This window comes from Papio anubis, chromosome 12, assembly GCF_008728515.1.
Source record: "Papio anubis isolate 15944 chromosome 12, Panubis1.0, whole genome shotgun sequence".
Taxonomy (NCBI): domain Eukaryota; kingdom Metazoa; phylum Chordata; class Mammalia; order Primates; family Cercopithecidae; genus Papio; species Papio anubis.
The window spans coordinates 21,716,166-21,734,712 of NC_044987.1; the positions used below are offsets into that span (position 1 = coordinate 21,716,166).

General features: G+C 46.3%; 1 long non-coding RNA gene across 1 annotated transcript; it reads right to left on the reverse strand.

Annotated features, from left to right (window-relative positions):
• Window positions 1–446: 446 nt before the first annotated feature.
• Window positions 447–18,130, reverse strand: LOC103877907. Its single transcript, XR_002517212.2, has 3 exons — window positions 17,632–18,130; window positions 4,379–4,493; window positions 447–3,919 (listed from the first exon to the last, which is right to left on the reverse strand). It is a non-coding gene; the product is annotated as an uncharacterized LOC103877907 (long non-coding RNA).
• Window positions 18,131–18,547: the final 417 nt, after the last annotated feature.

An 18,547-nucleotide genomic window follows, 5' to 3' on the forward strand; every position in this document is an offset into this window, starting at 1 on the left:
TTGACTCTCTCTGCCTCCCCAGCCATGTCCTTGCAGCTGGCACTGAGCCCGGCATCCTGTCCTCACAGGACCTCTTACCCTCCCGCAGGGCCCACTCTAGCAGCAAAGGCTGGAGGCACCCAGGTTCCAGGCCAGGCCAGGCCGGGGGGCTCCAAGCTAGCTGGTAACTGAGCTCAGGGAATGGAGGCCTTATGGTGAGCTCAGAGGGGCAGCAGTAGCCAGGGCCAGGGGGTTGTGAGTGGGAGGAGTTGGCCTCTGTTCTTCCACAATTGGGAAGGGCTCTGCTAAAACAGCTGCTTCTCAATAGAGGAGCCTTAGGCCAAGCGAGTCTGCTCAGAGTCCGCTCAGTGTTCAGATGGGTCAGGAGCCCAGCACAATGGGCTTTGAGCTTTGTGGGTCTCTTTCCGGTTATCCCTTGCTGCAGAAGAAATTATCCTAAAACATAGTGACTTAAAACAACAACTTTATTTAGCTCACAATTGTATGGTTTAGGAATTCGGGAAGAAATTGGCTGGGCCGTTCATCTCTGATTCTCACAGTGTCATGTGGGGCAGGATCCACTTACAAGATGGCTCCTCACACCTGCTTCCGGGGCCTCCGGGTCCTCTGCTTCTCTCTGTCTCTGCACTTCTTCAGGGACCTCTCCAGTGGCTTCAGCTTCTTACAGTATGGCCCTCAAGGCTGGTGCCTATGAGGAAATGTTCAAAAGCAAACAGATGAAGAGGCACGTGGGGAAGCTGCAACTTCTGTGACCGAGCCTCTGAATCCCCGAAGTCACACAGCTGCATTCTGGACTTATCAAGCACTTTGGTAAGTCCAGCCATGTCTAAGGGGAGAGGAGGCGTCAACTTCAGCTCTGGAGGTGCACACAGGGAAGGAAGCATTGATGGATGCCACCTTGGAGGCACACTACCACAGTCTCCCAGTCACTCAGGTAGGACCCGGGCTCTGAGCCCCACTCATGATAACCAACACACCTCCACACTTGCAAAGATGCATGCCTATGCTCCCAAGTACACATCTTTCCAATAGGTCAATCGCACTGGCAGTGGGTGCACGCTTTATAGGTTTAATGGGTGCCCACAGACTCAAACTATCTTTAGATATAGAAAAATATATTTTGAAATGTACTTGAGCACTTTTGTATTAGCTCAGTGGACCATGACTAATGCATTATCCTGGTTATATGGCTCACATTCTGAAAACCAAAAGACTAGCCTATGCAGTTACATGGCTTCAGCGTCTCAAAGGCAATGCCCCATCTTGAGTTCAGGAATCTTCAGGTCTCTGGCCAGTACCAAGGCAATAGTTTCTGCTGCAAGTGACAGGATGGGAATGAGGAGGAAGTTTTGAGTCCTGAAGTAGAGGATTGCAGAGAGAACATCCAGCCAGTTAAAGGCTCTGGTGGCAGCTTGCTTCCACCTCCACCTCCCTTTTCTGGATGTCCTTTTCTTGCTCATGGAGAACTATCATAAAACAAACCAACACGTGAACACATCAGAGACTAAGTTAACTAGCTAAAGGCTTTCGCCAGGTCTACCCATGAGGGATAGGCTTCCTGCCAACATAACTTTTCAATCTTTTTATGCTGAAAGAGTGCCTTTGTTTTGACCTTGACTTAGTTATTAAGCAACCTTATGTTAAGGTTGGCTTTGAAAGGCATTATGCTCAATTACCCTTAATTCATTCATTTTCCCCCTTTATCCTTAATTGCTGTGGGTTGGGAAAGGTGAATCCACCACAGTGAAATATTTGTTTGAGTTATTATTTCTTTGATGTTTGATTCCATTGGTAAATTATAAGCTGCACGAAGGCAGAAGCTGTGTCTGTCTTGTTCATTGTTACAAAGCAGAGCGTATCAAGTGAAGAATCTGGCACATATAGACACTCGTCAAATTGTTCTCCAATGAATGGATGAATGAATTTATTCAACAATGTACATCAAGCAAGTACCATATGCCAGACACCGTGATGGGTTCCAGGGTTATAACAACGAATAAGATGTGGTCCCTGCTCTGCCGGAGCTCAGACCACATCTGTGTGAGTCTACTTATATTTGTTAAGTATTTCTTCCTTAGCCCCTGGATCAGTGCACTGCTCATAAACTATCCAACCATATGGGGGCCATCCTTGCTGCACAACAGCCCAGATGGTGGCTTCACCAGGCAGGATTATTTAGGGGTGATCTTCTCCCAACCACCTCCCTTCCCAGCTCTCACTTAATTACCCAACATGCCTCATAAATAAGGGAAGGGGGTGGGATTGCCTTCGCCTCGTGAGCATAAATGTTTTCTAAATGATATTGTTCCTGCAGCTTCCGAGAGCCTCATAAACACGCCTGGCCCTGGATTTATTATGCGGTGATAATCCCTCCTAGCCAGCTGGTAAGATTCATAGCTCTGACCCCTTCCCTGGCTCCCTCCTCTCCCTGGCCTCATGCAGGGGAACTGGGGGCCAAGGGTGAAAGGTCACAGAGCCTAGGGGGCTGTGACATGGGCCAGGAGGCAGGCTGGCAGACATCCAACCGACTTTGAGAAATGCTGCCTTTCCCTGAGACATCTGCTCCCGAAGTGTTTCTAGCCAGCCTGCCCCCTGCAACCACCCGAGGAGTTCCCTGGCAGAAAGCAGGTCTCAGCAGGAGTGAGGGGGCCACACACAGCCCTGCCACTCTCCTCTGCCTGTTTGTCCCTGCACAGCCCACACGCACCCATGCTGGGACTGCTCCAAAGACTGCTGCAGGCACCAGCCGACAGCTCCAGAATGCAAGCCACCCCCTGCCCACCTGCCTGGTTACTCCTGGTTTGCAGCTTTCTGGATCTGAGACCCTCCCACACTCACTTTGCCTGTGTAAATCAGATTCTCTACCCCCCTGTATTGACAGCCTGGGTTTGAAGCAGCTCCGCCACTTTGCCTCAGAAGCTCAGCTCATCATGATTTCTGTTCTCTGTGATTTAGCTTCTGACATTGAAACTATGGACAAGAGATCCTGGAGGACAGACCCTGAAGCACTCCCTTGCCTGGTGGCCTCCCGACAGAAGAGGAACCCTGGGCTTTAGAGACTGATTATTGTAACACTGAGACCAAGCGGTCGTCAGTCTTCGAGGGCACACCCTACGCAGACTCTTTTCTGTGTGGGCAAATGAGTGTCATCTAAATATATCTCAGCCATACCGCTTCAGCCCTAAGGCTTGGTTTCATACAGTGACACATTAAAAAGAAAAACAAATCTAACTCCAAAAGCTTTGAAAAAGCAGTGTAATTTTTTCCCTAAAGGTTCTTGAAGAGATGGCAAAGGGGAACGTATATCACATCACACAGAAAAACCATTCTAAAAGCCCTGTTTACTAGTCCGTCTCCACAAATTCCTACCACATCCAGTAGCAGAGGTGCAGTATACGGCTATGGAGGTTGTGCACTGCACAACCCAGGGGAAACCATTCACATCCGTAGCCATAACAGATATATATTTATGGTAGGAATTTTCTGGCAGATGCTACTCAAGTGTTTTAAAGAAGCAATGGCTTCTTTCTCTTTGCATAATGGCGTATGTGGGTAGTGGCAGAAGTATGTGAAGCTTCTCTCATCCCTGTTTTCCAACTCTTTTCCCAAAAATCTCCAGACTGTTCTGGCTCTCCTGACTTATTTCCTCCATTTCTCTCACTCAACGCATTCTCTCAACCCCCCTCCCCTCCCCAATACACACACACATACACCTCCCACACCCACGCACCTCCATCTTTTCTTTGAAGGGGAGTTCATGCTCTCCCCAGGCTATGAGTCTAACCTCAGATCCTTCCAGGTCTCTGTCTATCCTCTGTTGTCACCATTACCCTGGAGCAGGTCTGCAGTAGCAAAGGGTCCTCCTTACAAAGTGACGTTGTCATCATTGTCTCACCCAGAGAGACTCCAGGAGCTGACACTGTTAAAAAGAAAATTTAAGAATCTAGAGGAGACATAAAAAGCAAACTCACTACTGCAACAGGAGACCATTTGGTCCTGTCCTCTGCCATTACTCCAACCCAGTCCTTGCCGCAAGGCATGTCTGGGTGTTCAGCAAGGGCTCTACCAATGTGTTCCCAGGGGCTTCCTCACATCTCTCTCAGAATCTTGCTTTACCTCTGTGAAGCAATTTTATTTTTCTTTCTTTCCTTTCTAAGTCTCTCCCCCGAGGAGCTTAAGCCTCAGTCTCTGGTTCAGATCCACCATGGGGACATGGCACTTGCTGTCCCCAACTCTTCTCTGAACAAGATTTCTACATAAGCCATCTTCTTTCCAAACAATATCTCCAAAGTGTAGGCTAGGAGGCAAAGGAAAGGCCCTAATAAAACCCTAACCTGGGGCTACTCCAAATGAGCACCCATGTTCACCTGCCCCTTACCTTTTCAGGTCTCCCTTTTTATTAGCATAGTTATGCTCCATCTTCCTCCTTCCCTTCCTCTCTGTCTCTCTCTCTCCACTCCTGATCTCAGCTGGAGCAGTTCCTGAAGTTCTTGCTGAGGGTAAGAGGAAGAAGGTCCATTGCGCCTTTCACCATTTAGCCAGCACTGCGGGAAGCCCTCGATTCCCTCCTCCCTCCCGCTCTTTTCCACTCTGCAGATGCTGCCTGTACCAGGAACTTGCTTTCCTGGCCCAGGCTTTTGGCCCTTTAGTCCAGCTTCTTGTTCAACACAGTTGATTTCTCCTCATTTGAATCTGGAGCACTACCCTCTTAATTAAGTGCATTAACCCTTTCAGGACAGCAGTGTCCACAGACAGTTTCTTGCATTGGAACCTCCCAGAACGATACCATTGCTCGCGCTCCTGGTCTTCAGGTATCTTGGGGGCTGCTGATTGACCAGGGTCCCTGCCCTCTCTTCCAGTCATGGGCAAGTGAACCCCAATCTAGAACAACCAGAGCCCACGTCTACGTGGTGAAAACGGGCTCTTCTCTCTTTACTATTTTTTCTGCCTTCGCTTTCTGTTTTCCTCCACTCTCCCAGCTTCCCTGTCTTCTGCCTAAATAACACATCACAATCTAACCGAATCAATCACCCTTGCTCAACAGCCTCCCCAGGGGGCCTTTTTGGAGAACGTGGTATAATCTTCCTGTCACTTTATCATCTGCTGAAGCCCAACAGCGGTGAGCAGTGGTTTCTGTGAGCACAACATCATGAACAACTCTTTAGGGAGGGGTGGAAGGGAAGGGAAACGCTACAGCAGACACAAGCCCCACCCTCAGGTTCTGCCTTCATGGGGGCGAGCCTGGCTTTCTAATCCTCCCCTCCGCTGCCACACTGTTGCATAGATTTTGCATGTCTTTCCCCAGAGAACTCCAGAACCAGAATTGAAAGCCTCATCCTCTGGGGCTGTCAAGTATTTCCACTCAACTGTCATCACGTTTAGAGATGGAATTATAAAGTATCTATATTGGTGATAGACGCTGGGGCAGGGCAGATGGTTGGAGATACAGTCAGTGCAGCAACTGGAGGTGAGACAATGCATGTGGGATCTTCATTTTGAGTGGTGCATGTTGAGATGACCACGTCCCTGAAACAGAACACAACATCATGCAATGCTTGGAGAATCGGCCAAGTGGTGGTCATGTTATTCCTTGGGCCGTCAGGATCCTCTGGCTGCTGTAGGTTGCCCAACATCCACGTAGCTGCCAAGACTCTCTGCCTGGCTCTTAGATGGGATGCCCTGTCCTCAGGCCCATGCCACTGCCCATTTCAATGCTATCACCTCTATTCTCCTTGCCTCTTATCTCTTCTGCTTCCAGCCATCCCAGAACACTACCACTATATAATCCTTCCTGAAGCCCAGTTCTAAACCTGTCACTCATATTCAGAAGACTTCAACAGCTCCCCGCTGCCCATCAGTAAATTCCTTATCATGACTTAGCCCAACATTCAAGGCCCCCATGCCTCAGTTTCCTCTTTCATTCTAGCCTTATTTCCATTTTGTGCTTCTAGAAACCATCTAAACTGAATCACTGATTAGTTCATACTGCGTTATATTCAAAACTGTAATGTCCAAACTCTCCCCACTGTTCCAGGTCCGGTTAGGAGGACACCTCCAGAAGGAGCTTTCTCTGATGGCTTTCTCCTCTGCACTCCGATTGCATTTTGGTTTTCCCTCTTGGATCACTTTCTGTCTTGAATTACAGTTATTTATGTGCATATCTACCATGTCTACTTTGTACCTAAAGGGTCAGGACCCACATCTGGCTCTGCAAGCTGAGCTCAGAGCCTTAGACACTCAGTAAATATAATGGAATCTGTTCCTAGCCAAGAACTCCCTTCTGTCATGGGTTATTGGATATCAGTGGTCAACTTTGCTTCTGTCCTCAGGAAACAATGAAATGAAGTAGGAAAAAAGAAAAACACGAGCTTGCAAAGGAGCCTCTGAGAGAAAGAAGAAAACACAGAGCTGGGTGTTTATTTCTGGCTTCCCGAGTTGTTTATTATCTGCTTTTTCAGGTACAGCACACCCTTCATATCCTCACCGACAATTACCGAGGAAGCATTCAACTAATTTCCTCAACTCCAACTGCCTTTAGTAGAATCTAATTTTAACATTGCTCTCAGTCACTTTTTAAGGATGCAAATAAGTAGAAATGACAGACACCTATGTGCCTGCATGCCTGCCTCTCCATCTGTCCGTCTGTCTCTCTTTCGTTGGGTGGGCCAAGGGATGTGCAGAATTTAGGGGCAGCCACCCTGCCTCCACTGTCCAAACACTGGCCAGACAGAGCCTAGGTGGCTTTCTGGATAAAACAGAGAAAGTGACCCCAAAAATGACATAAATTTGGAAAACCATCAAGCATTTGTAAATGGCTCCAGAGAGCCAAAAGCTTGGGTGTCCATCCTGCTCAAACATAAAATAGTTTATACTGACTGTCATGGAGCAAGTGGGTGCAACGTGTTAGAATGACAGACACAATGGAAGAGAAAATTCAGGACCAGGAAACTGGCTCCAGCCCCTAGCAGAGAAATAGCCGAACCTCTCATGCAAGAAGCCTGAGGGTAGATGAACAGTAAGGAGTCCTCTGAGCAGTTCAATTCCCAGCACCATGACAGGACCCCTGGCCCCTGGAAGTAAAGCCAGCAGGCCTCTCTGCCACCTGCCCCAGGCTCTATAATATCCCTGCCAAGAATTTGTTTGCTGTCTAACCTCAATCCTTGCTCTTGCTTTAGCCCACTTGTGCTTATTCTACCTCAATTTTGCTCTTCCTATAAAAATAAAACTCTATTTGAACAGTTACACACCAACATATTCTACTATCTTTGAATAACATATACATTTTAAAAATAAAATGCACACACTAAGATTCACATTTTTGAACAAAATTATATTACTGTGTATATATTGTGCCTCTGAATGTACTAAGTATTTCTTCCACCTACATTGTTTCATTTACTCTTCACAACAATTCCATAATTCGAATACCTTAGCATTTTTTTTTTCTGTATTGAAAGAAAAGAACTTTGGTGAGGTTAAGCAACTCCTCAGTGCTGCACTGCTTGTAAGCTAGGCTGGGGCTAGACCTTAGGGCCCCAAAGCCTTTATTTCCACTACCGTGGTCTGTCACTCACTAAGTGTCTTCTGAAGGTGGTTTTGAAATGGGCAGTGTTGGCCTCTCATTATTTAATGCGTCCCCCAATCTTTGGAAACGTTCATGCATTCAATGAACAAACACCCACTGAGTGCTAGTATGTCCCAGGCACTAGATGGACATTAAATATTGTGGTACACTGATTAATTAGTCAAATATAGTTCTAATAAAAGCTCCCTTCCTCCCACTAGTTGCTCGGGGGCTTCCCTAGACTCCCTCTGCATAAATCAAACTCTACCCTCACTCCCTACCCCACTCCAACCCCCCAAATCAAAATCAAAGCCATTTGTTCCTCTGAAACTGCGCTAATTCACCAATACACACTGAAGGGTTATTGACTGACAGTTGAGTGTCTTGGTTTTCCTGTAAGAGTTCCTGCAAATTTTTAAAAAGAGCATCAAATCTCCAAGTTAGGATATATCTAAAGGTACATGAAGACTTTCCAAAGAGATAGTGGGCATGGCTGCACATTTAAGGGAATCAGTTTCCACATCTGACACATTTTTTTTCCTAGAACTGACCTGCCATGAAACAGGTTTCCATTGAGCTGTTCGTAACTTCTCACTACCCCTTTCGTAATCATCTTACTCCCATTTTAAAAAAGAAAAGCATTCCTCTCACCTGTTCCAAATCTTTCTATCACACATAATTTGCACAAAGATAAAAAACCTGTGAACATCAAGAAACGAGATGATGAAAAGTATCAATATACCAGGCAAGATTTAGTGCAGGGAACAGAAACCTTTCAAGGTATTTTAAGCACAAAAGGATTTTGTGCAAGGAACCGGGTACTCACAAAATTACTAGAAAGGCTGCAAGTGCTGGTTCTAAGCTGGGGCCCTGAGAATGATTTCTAGAGCAGTAGAGGTCTCATCATCCACAGGGTGCTTCTCTGAGCCACCCATGGAGCCATGCTCATCACTGCTGAGCAGCCCCTGCACACCAGGAAACTGGAGACTGGACCCTAAAACCATGGTCCAGGAATGACAGAGTGACTTCAAAAAGTTGCCAATGTCATGACTGTTCCTTGTCACATGGAAAGCTGGAGGATAAACACTGGAACATGTTGCAGGAAAATTCCAACCTTCCTGACCAGGGGAAGCCAGTAGAGGGCTCGGGAAGGACGTTTCTATCTCACTTCAGCTTCCTAAATCTCTCACAGGTGCGTCAAGTAGCAGAGATTAATTCTACCCCCAATGCTACATGCAAGGGAGCACCCAAGATATAATTAGCTTTCCATGCTCTCCAAATAGGAGCATGAAATACAGATTGCAGAACCACTCCATGTACCTGCCCTAGTCAGTGTCCATGAAGTCCCCTTAATTTCAAGTCACCGTAAATCTCTGCATGTTCCCAACTTTCCTGGTCTCACCACATTTCTGTTAATGATAAGAAATGGCATGTTGGCATATTCTAAGTTCATGGGTTGATGGGAATAATGAGCTTTAATTTAAAACCCCACCTTTCCCTTCCTAAACTCCTACACAGAAGCAGAGAGAATCAAGAGCACCAGGAAGAAATGCTGAAGGAAGCATCTTTCATCCAGGTAGCGAATTCATGACAAGGCTCCATGTAAGTTAGAACTGGAAGGTTGAAGATTTGTAAAAAGCTAGCTGGGAAGCATCATTCTTCTCTGAAGTTTCATTTTCACCCTTTTCAATAACGAGCAAGAACTTGGTGGGTGACGCTTATTCACCCATGGCTCCCCTTGTCTTCCTCTGCCTCAGTTACATATTTTGCATGATTTCAAGGACGAAAAGGTGAAAAGTCCCACACTTACTTCCAGATGCTCAACATTACACCCCTAAGTCCCAGGAACACAGATGTGAGCTGTATCCATGGTCATTTTTCACTTGGGCGCAAACTCCTCCTTACTGTGGGCCACATCTCTGCTCATTTATTCATTCCTACCATAAGCTTATGAGATTTAGATTAATTCAATGAAAATGTCTTGTAGATTCTATTGTAAATGATGCACTTAACAACAATTATTAATAAGTACTCTATAATAAGCCTCCCATTTACTAGTCATTCAATATGCCTTCTCAGCTTTTGTTATGAATGTGGTAGCAATAATTAATATTCATCCATGGACACACAAATTAATTATAAAAAGAAGCCTTGTGTCTCTCATTAAGAGACCTTTTCTTAATATTTTCTTTACATATTCAATATATTCACCAAATTTTTTATATATTATGTTGTTTTGATCAATTATATAATACTAATTAGTATAATAGTATTTCAAGAAGAAAACTATTTTACCATTTAGAGCCTATGGTCAGAGAAATTATTTTTTAAAATTAGTTTTCTTATATATTAATATATGATAGGATAACCAATAAAAGACTTTAAAGCATAAGAATATACAGTAGTGGGGCTGGGCACAGTGGTTCACGCCTGTAATCCCAGCATTTTGGGAAGGCAAGGCAGGTGGATCACTTGAGGTTAGAAGTCTGAGACCAGCCTGGCCAACATGGTAAAACCCCATCTCTACCAAAAGTAGAAAAATTAGCCGGGCATGGTGGCAGTGTGTACCTGCAGTCCCAGCTACTAGGGAGGCTGAGGCAAGAGAATCGCTTGAACCTAGGAGGCAGAGATGGCAGTGAGCTGATATTGTGGCACTGCACTTCAGCCTGGGCAACAGAGTGAGACTCTGTCTCACCAAAAAAAAAAAAAAAAAAAAAAGCAGCAGCAGCAGCATATATAGTAGTACACTAAAATTCTGTAGGAAAGTCAAATGGAATTCAAGGAGGAAAAAAGAATAGTAAAATCCCAACTGTTAAAGAAGAGCTTGTTTTTTGTTGCTGTTGCTTTTATGTAGACGATGATAGGTATCAAAGTGCTATGGTTTTGAATTTCCTTCTGACACATCAAAAAGAGTGCTATAGAAATTTTATTATAAAGTGGTAACGTTTATAATAACCTGGGGAAAACACCTTATAAAATTATTCAAACTCATAATAACCAAATTTATATGTCAACTTAAAATATGAAAGGGTTTTTCTAATTTCTTATAGGAGTTCATGAGCCAACATTCTTGAGGGTCCCTGATCTAAAACCAGCGATGGTTAAACTCAAGGAATGTGCCCGTGATGAAGAAAATGTGAGCAGCACTAGAGGGCAAAGGGGGAAATACTTTTGACCAGAGGTGATACAAGGAGGTGACCTTCGCTGAGCAGACTTTTTACTTGCAATGTCTCATTTCCATTCTTTACAAACACCAACGAAGGGAGGTGTTCCTTGTTAAGAGCGTAGGCTCTGGAGTCAAACTGCCTGGATTCCAATTTTGGCTCCTCCACCACCTACCAACTGAGGGACCCTGGGCATATGCTTCAAACTGTGTGAAGCTGGATCCCCTCACCAGCCATATGGGGAGGCCTGGACCCCACCTCGAGGATGCTGTGAGGACAAACTGTGATCACTCATGCAAAGTCCTTAGAGTGGTCCCAGCATCTAGAAGGAATTAGCAAACATTTGTTATTTGTGTCATCAGCTCTGTTTTCCAAGAAGGAAAACGAGGCCCAGAAAGGGTAAGCACCTTGAGATCTGACCCAGTGATTCCCCCATGCTCTACGGCCTCCCTCCATCTCCAGAGCAGGCAGCAGTGGCCGTGGAGGTGGCTGCCTGTTCTTGCAGCCCAGTGCGCGTCTCTCTTCTCATGCCATCCCGCGACCCTGGGCATGTCTCCTGCCTGCTCCTCTACACTGAGGGAGGTGGTGCAGAAGCCTCTGTAGGGAAGCTGTCCTGGGAGTAGGGGCAGGGGAGAGCCAAGTGTGCAGAAAAGTGGGGACAAGGTCAGGGGCACGATGCTTAGCAGACTCATCCGTCTGCAACTTCTGGTCCTTTCCTCAAGCTTCACAGGATGCCTGCCTCTGATTTGAAAAGCATTTCACCTTTATGGGAACCTAAATGTGTTTATTTTTAAATGTCAAGAGCAGGGTGAAAATGGAGGAAACAGTAAAGAAATTGAGGTGTGAACTTGCCACCTTCTCTTACAATTTACCCCCAGCCTCAGCCTCTGCTCCTCACAGTCAATTCAGGGAAAGAAGAAACCCACAGACTCTGCAACCTATGGCTGCTCCACCTCCTGCCCACAGACTACCCTACAGGAGAGGCCTGTCAGCCAAGAGCAAGAGACGGACTCAGCTGTCCACAAGGTGTCTGTGCTTTTTGCACAGGCCCCGAAACACCTTAGCTAGCAAGACCCCCAACCCCCTGATGCTGGTACACTGATGTCCTTCTACACAGCATCCTGGTTGTTTTCTTGCCATGTGTTAACCCAAGCAGTTAACAATTTGATTTGTCTGTTTGTGTATTGTGTGTATCCCCTCTCTTGATGTTAGAATGTAAACTTTGAAGAGTCAGCAACCTTGTCTTGTCCATGATTGAGTCGCCATAGTCTAGCACAGCCCCTAGCACATAGTAGGTGCTTGATAAATGTTTAAGTGCATTAAGGGATGACTGCATGACTGAAAGGTCTTTGTCTCCTTAATACACCTGAACTGGTAGGGCCTCTGTCTCCTAACACAACTGGACTGACATGGCCTCTTTCCCTCCCTACACCTGAACTGACATGTTCATTCATTCATTCATTCTTCAAATACTTTGTGAACCCTGAGTGTGTGCTACAGACATCAGTATTACAGAGGTAGACGTGGAACTCACAATTCATGAGAGGACAGGCTTTAAACAAATAAGCAGACACAGGCTATGTTCGTCTCTCTGATGGCTTGTGCAGGAAAAGTGAAGAGTACTAGGAGAGAGGAAAGAGAGGGGGTGCTGGTGTTTCCTTTAGAATGGGGGGCCAGCCAAGACTGAAAACTGAACCTGGCAAAAAGATGGAAGATGTTTTCCAGGCACATGCATGCACGCACACACACACATACATAAATTCACACACAATTGCACACATTTGCACACAAATGCTCAGAGATGGGAAAGACAGCAGTGCTGTGGGAGCAACCTGAGAACAGGAGGAATGACATTTCCGGAGGTTGGAGGGGTGAGGGGCTGAGGCCTGCAGATCTTGACAGGCTTTGTTAAGTCCTTCTGCCTTTTTCCTCAGGCTTGTGAAAAGCCTTGCAGGGTTTTGAGTAGGGGAGTCACATGATCCCATTCATATTTTAAAAGATCTCTGATGCCTGTAAGGAAAACAGATTGACTATGACCAAGAGTGGAGGTGCAGGCACTGATGAGGACACTCTTGGTGCAGTGCAGGTGAGAGCCGGAGTGATGGTAGCTTTGGCATAATTTCTGACCCTCTGAGAGGCACACCCCATTGACAAGGTCATCCATCCATTCATTCATTCATTCATTCATTCACACATTTGTTCATTAAGAAATCATTAGCAAGAACTTTATCATATGACAGGTGCTGAGGATACAACAGCAAACAAGACAGACATAGTCTTTATCTTTATGGAGTTTACAATCTAGTAAGGAAACAGACCACTAAACCCAAACTTCCAGCCTTCCAGCCACCTGAGATGTGGTTGTATAGAAAGGGAGGAAAGATCTGTAGGACACTAGGAGACATACCTGGCCCTGACGTGGGAGGTGAGGGACAGCAAGGTCAAGGAGAGATCTAGGTAAGCATTACAAACTCCCTGACACACATGAGATGACTCCAGGTTTGCCTCCTAAAACAACCAAGTGGTCTTGGGTTTCATTCATCTAATTGTCCACTGATCAACTGCACTAGGTTGGCACAGGCAACTCGGTGGCCCAAGCTGAAGGCATCATCTGCGACCCCCAACTATCCCCATGTGCAATTCTGCCCCTACACTGGATCCCCTGACTCAAAAAAATGACACTTTCATCTACAAAGTTGTCTGAGCCATTAATCTGGGCATCCCTCTCTCGCCCCTTGCGTTCAGTCACCCACCAAGTCCTACTAATTCCACTTCCTAAGGGCTGGCTCCCTCCCCCTAGTCTCTTAAGTTCCATTGGTATTCCCCTTGTCCAGGCTGCCATCATCTGCTGCCTAGATTGCAGCAACAATCCTCCATTGTTCTACCACCTCCAAGCTGTCCACCAAACCCACTCTGATGCATTCGTATAGACTTTCAAATGTGCACTTCTGCCTGGCGGTCTCCTCCTGGCTTCAGCCTCAAGCCTCAGCTTGATTGTCACTTCATTTGGGGAAACTCCTCTGATGCTTTCCCTGGTGTAGGCACCTCGCCCGCCTGATGCCATCACACAGTGCAACAGTCACACTTTACTGTTAGGTCCTGGCCTCCCACATCAGACTCTGAGTTCTACAAGGGCAGCTACTGTGTCTTTCTTGCTCACCCCTTTACACACAGCTCCTTCCCCACAAAACAAAATGTCTAACAAGGGTCATTTTACAAGGCAGATGTGATTCCTTGGCAGGGAAATCTGGGTAGGATTTCTGATGATAAATAAATGAGGAGCCCACAGCAGGTGCACAAGTGACCCCTGGCCTGATCTAGGCTGGCCCCTTCTTCCCCTCTCCTTTGCTTTCCCTCCTTGCAGAGCTGGCTGCTGTGACCACAAATGGAGAGGAAACACGATTTATATTTCTTTCTTTGGTTTGGAGAGTGCTGTGACACACAGAGATAAATTATCTCTCTCCTCACCCACCCCCCAATTTTTTCTTTGGGTTTGTAAATCTTTGAAGACAACCATCTGAAAGGGGCTGACAGGCAGGTGTTTGGGAGAGGGAGAGAGCTAGGAATAAGGTGTTTTGACTGAGAGAAGAGCTGCTAATGCATCCATGGTTGTTACCAGTGTGATGACAATTGCAGTTATGGAAGCACTTTGATTGGGGAGGAGGAAGAGGAGAGAGAGGAGAGAAGCCATCTTCTTATCTGTCAGAGGCAATAGCAGAGTCTGAGAAAGTTAGAGCCTCTCACTGCCTCTAAAAATCTTCCCGGACAAAAATAAAAAATAAAATAAAAACTAAGCCAGGTCTGTCTGGACCTGGGGAGCAGTAAAGTGGCTTAGATATGACCTGAGGCACACCCCATTATTGAGCTGCTTCTCCTGGAATTGATATCTGTAGAGCCTCCAATAGACAGGTTTAGCTACTCAGCAGGATGGGCCTCCTGTGTGCCCATGTCTCAGGTGCTAGAGGGTTCTAGAAGTCACGATTTTGACCCTTAAAGCTCAGTGAATGCATACGGATCCCTGGACTCTGCCCCTGATTTACCCAAGCCTTCCTCTTCCTGTGTGATCTTGATAGATGAAGAGAGGAGAGAAAGGGAGAGAAATCCTAAAACTGAGAAAATGCTGGGAATGGAAGGGCATTGCTGGACCCAGCTGCTCTGCAGGGAGACAGACATGTTCCAGAGAACAGCAGAGTCATAGCACAGCAAACACAGAAGCACATTTGTCTGGGGCATCAACTGTGTGTGTGTGTGTGTGTGTGTGTGTGTGTGTGTGTGTGTGTGAGTGAGAGAGAGAGACAGAGAGAGAGACAGAGAGAGAGAGAGAGAGAGAGAACAAGGATTTAGTGGAAGTTCAGCATTGAGTCTTATTGAAAATGAAGCCAGAGCTGACAGATGTCAGCCGGCTCCAACCACGCCTACTGCAGACATCAGGGGAGCCCAAGCTCAAGATGCCCTCCTGCTCCTGCCTGCCTTGAGGGTTCATGCTACCCTCAGAGCCAAGCAGGCAAGGAGGCCTCAGGCAAGCTCAACCAGACAATCTCTGCTGTCAGATTCTGGGCAAAGGAGGCAACACTTGTTCCCTTCCTTCCTAAAGGCAGAGTTCTGCTATCCCTACTCCTGCCTGCACCCCAACACACACACACACACACACACACACACACACACACACACACACACATAAACACACATGTGCACGCACAGAGCACCAACACTACCACCACGACCACCACCACCACCACCACCAGCGGCGGCAGCAGCAGCAGCTTTTGCCAGGCAGCTGTACCAGGCTGCCTCATCCTATTTACTAAGCAAAAGGAAGAAACTAAAATCCAGCCCTGGACTTGGCTGTGCCTCAGCCCCATAAAGGCTTCCAATTTCCATGTTCTCACGTAGCCCAGAAAATAAGAGTAATGAACAGCTTACATGTATTCAGTGCTAACCACATATAGGCATTGTGCTAAGTGCTTTATGAGACTTACCTTGCATACCCCTCACAACTCTCTGAGGCAGTTTCTGTTATTAGCTCCATTTTGTCAATGAAGAAACTAAGTCTAGAAATAAAACAGGTAAACAAACCAAGCAACCCAGAGTCATCCACAGTTACCAAGGGCCATGGCCTCAAAGAAGGCTTCTCTGACTTCCTAGAGCTAACTTAGATACCTCTCCTTTGGGCCCTAGTAAGGATCTTAGCACTTACCACATAGCATTATAATTAAGGGCTTATATACCATGAGCAAATTTTTCACTAGTGGAATGTCAATGAAAGCCATGTGTGCAATTTCCAGGCCTGTGCACCTGTGATTCCACTTCAACCATGTAGATGAGGGCAAAGCCCCACGACAGTGGTTCTTAAATTTGGTTGCTATTGGAGTCAATGTGTAGCCATGTTTGGGAACTGCTGCTTTAGAAGATGCTAGAGAAACACAATGGAAGGAACCTGGGTCCCTGGATGACCATATGAAGCAGATCATCCTGCCAACTGGGAACATTCACCTTGAACAGTTACATAAGAGAGACATCACCTCTATCTTACCTACCCTCACAAATGCCATGGAGACACCTGAGGAGTAAAAGGAAAATCTGATATCACTTGGAGGCCTGGACTGTCAACCATTGGTCAGGAAAGGCAAAGGCACCAGAAACTGCTTGCTTGTAAACACACGTGCACACACATGCACAGTTCTCCCTGTCCCAGTCACCATTAAAGCAGTAATCAGCTAAAGCCACAGTTTTCCTGGCTTCCCACCAGGATCTGATTAAGGGAGAACTTCTCCACCCACCTTCCTCACTCCAAGGCAGGCTGAGCGCCAGCTTCCTCCTTTATATTCTCTTCCTGTTCCTATAAAGCAATTAAATAAAAGTTTCCTGTAGACTTCACCTTTCCTATCTTCTCTCCTAGAACTTGGCTCGTATTTTTGTCTTTTTCTGAATCCACACGCTTCCTCCTTCTAGTTCAGAAGATGAAAAAATCCCTTGATTCAGGTGACCACCTGTAGCGAGGGGGCTCCCACCTAAATCCCTGGTATAAAATTCAAGTAGAATCCTGCACCACTGCTGCTTGGAAGTTGGAGGCCAAGCCAGCTCAGTAGCCTTGGAGTTTAGAAATGGGACTCCTTGCAAGCAGAGACCTCAGGATGAGGAGTGCCTTCTAAGGAGCAGAAACCATGGCCATTCCCCAGAGAGGCAAAGTGGCAGACCCTGAGTCCAGGACCATGGACAGGGAAGAGTAGGCCTGACAAGTATGTGGACCAGAAGGAAGATAAATCCCTGGGTAGATGGCCCAGCCTGGGAGGTTAGCACTGAGCGAGAACACCTCAGGCATGGTGCCTATCCAAGAAGAGATGATACCTCTTGGGGATGTGGGATCAAAAAAAGGAATGTCAACAAAAACAACATGTGGGACAATACAAGCAACACATGGAAAGGTCCTAGCCATGATGTGACTTTGATCCCATAGGACAAAGCATGCTAGAGTTCCATGAGGGAGGTGCTGCCACCCAAGCTCTAGTACTGAGCTCCTTCCTGCTCTCTGTGTGATCCTAGCCAGTCAACCGGGCTTCTCTGAAAGTCAACTTCTTTATCCACAAAATTAGTATGATGGTAACAGCTTCCCTAGTGACTTTACTATGGTGTTAATAAACTCAAATAAGATGATATATATGAGGGTAAATAGTAAAACATAATTTGTGATAAATATTTCACATGCTCTGGTTTTCTGCCTGCTTCAGATGAAATTCCGGTGCTGAGTGGTGAGACTTCAGTACAGAAGCTACTCATCAAATATTTGCTGGAGCACTGTTGATTTTGTTGTTTAAAAAAGTAGTTAAGTAAATGCAGTCCCTTCTAGTCAGAGGCAAGTGGAAAGAATAAGAGGAGAAAGGAGGCAGGGTTAGAGATTCAGACCTTGTGTGCATCTGCAGTTCTGTTCAGCTGCCTCCTCATTGATCCCCCTGCTTCCTTCCCCTCGTGGTGAGACTGGAGGGGGTCTGTAGAAGAAAAAGTGGAACAGGGAAGCAAGTGAGTGAACCCTGGGAAGGGCTCTTGGCCCAGGCTCCCTTCCTCACTGTTCCAGACAGATTGTTCATAGCACTGGTTGTCCATGTCACAGAAAACCTGTCCTCCCCACAGTCCCCAGCAGCCATGCTCTAGATCATGTAAGCTCCCCTCAACTGACTACAGCTGAGCGATAGGCATCTGACCCGAGAATCTAATTTATAGACTGGCAAGTGGGCAAGGAGTTGGCCTGGCATGATAATGTTCCCCCAGGGTTAATGACTTAGAAGAATATGGGAAGAATAGGGCAGTTAGCAGTTGTATTAGTCCGTTTTCACATTGCTGGTTAAGACTTACCCGAGACTGGGTAATTTATAAAGAAAAAGAGGTTTAATGGACTCACAGTTCCACGTGACTGGGGAGGGCTCACAATCATGGCAGAAGGCAAAAGGCATGTCTTACATGGTGGCAGACAAGACAGAATGAAAGCCAAGCAAAAGGGATTTTTCCTTATAAAATCATCAGATCTCATGAGACTTATTCGCTTCCACAAGAACAGAATGGGGAACCACCCCCATGATTCAATTATCTCCCACCAGGTCCCTCTCATGATGCATGGGAATCGTGGAAGCTACAATTCACGATGAGGCTCTTTGGTGGACAAGGCTGAGATGGAGATGGAGATGCTTTGGGACACAGTCAATGCATATCAGCAGTGAACAGAGGAACTAAAGTCATGAAGTAAAGAGAGGCTGGGGAGGAAGGTCATGAAGTAAAGAGAGGCTGGGGAGGAAGGTCATGAAGTAAAGAGAGGCTGGAGAGGGGA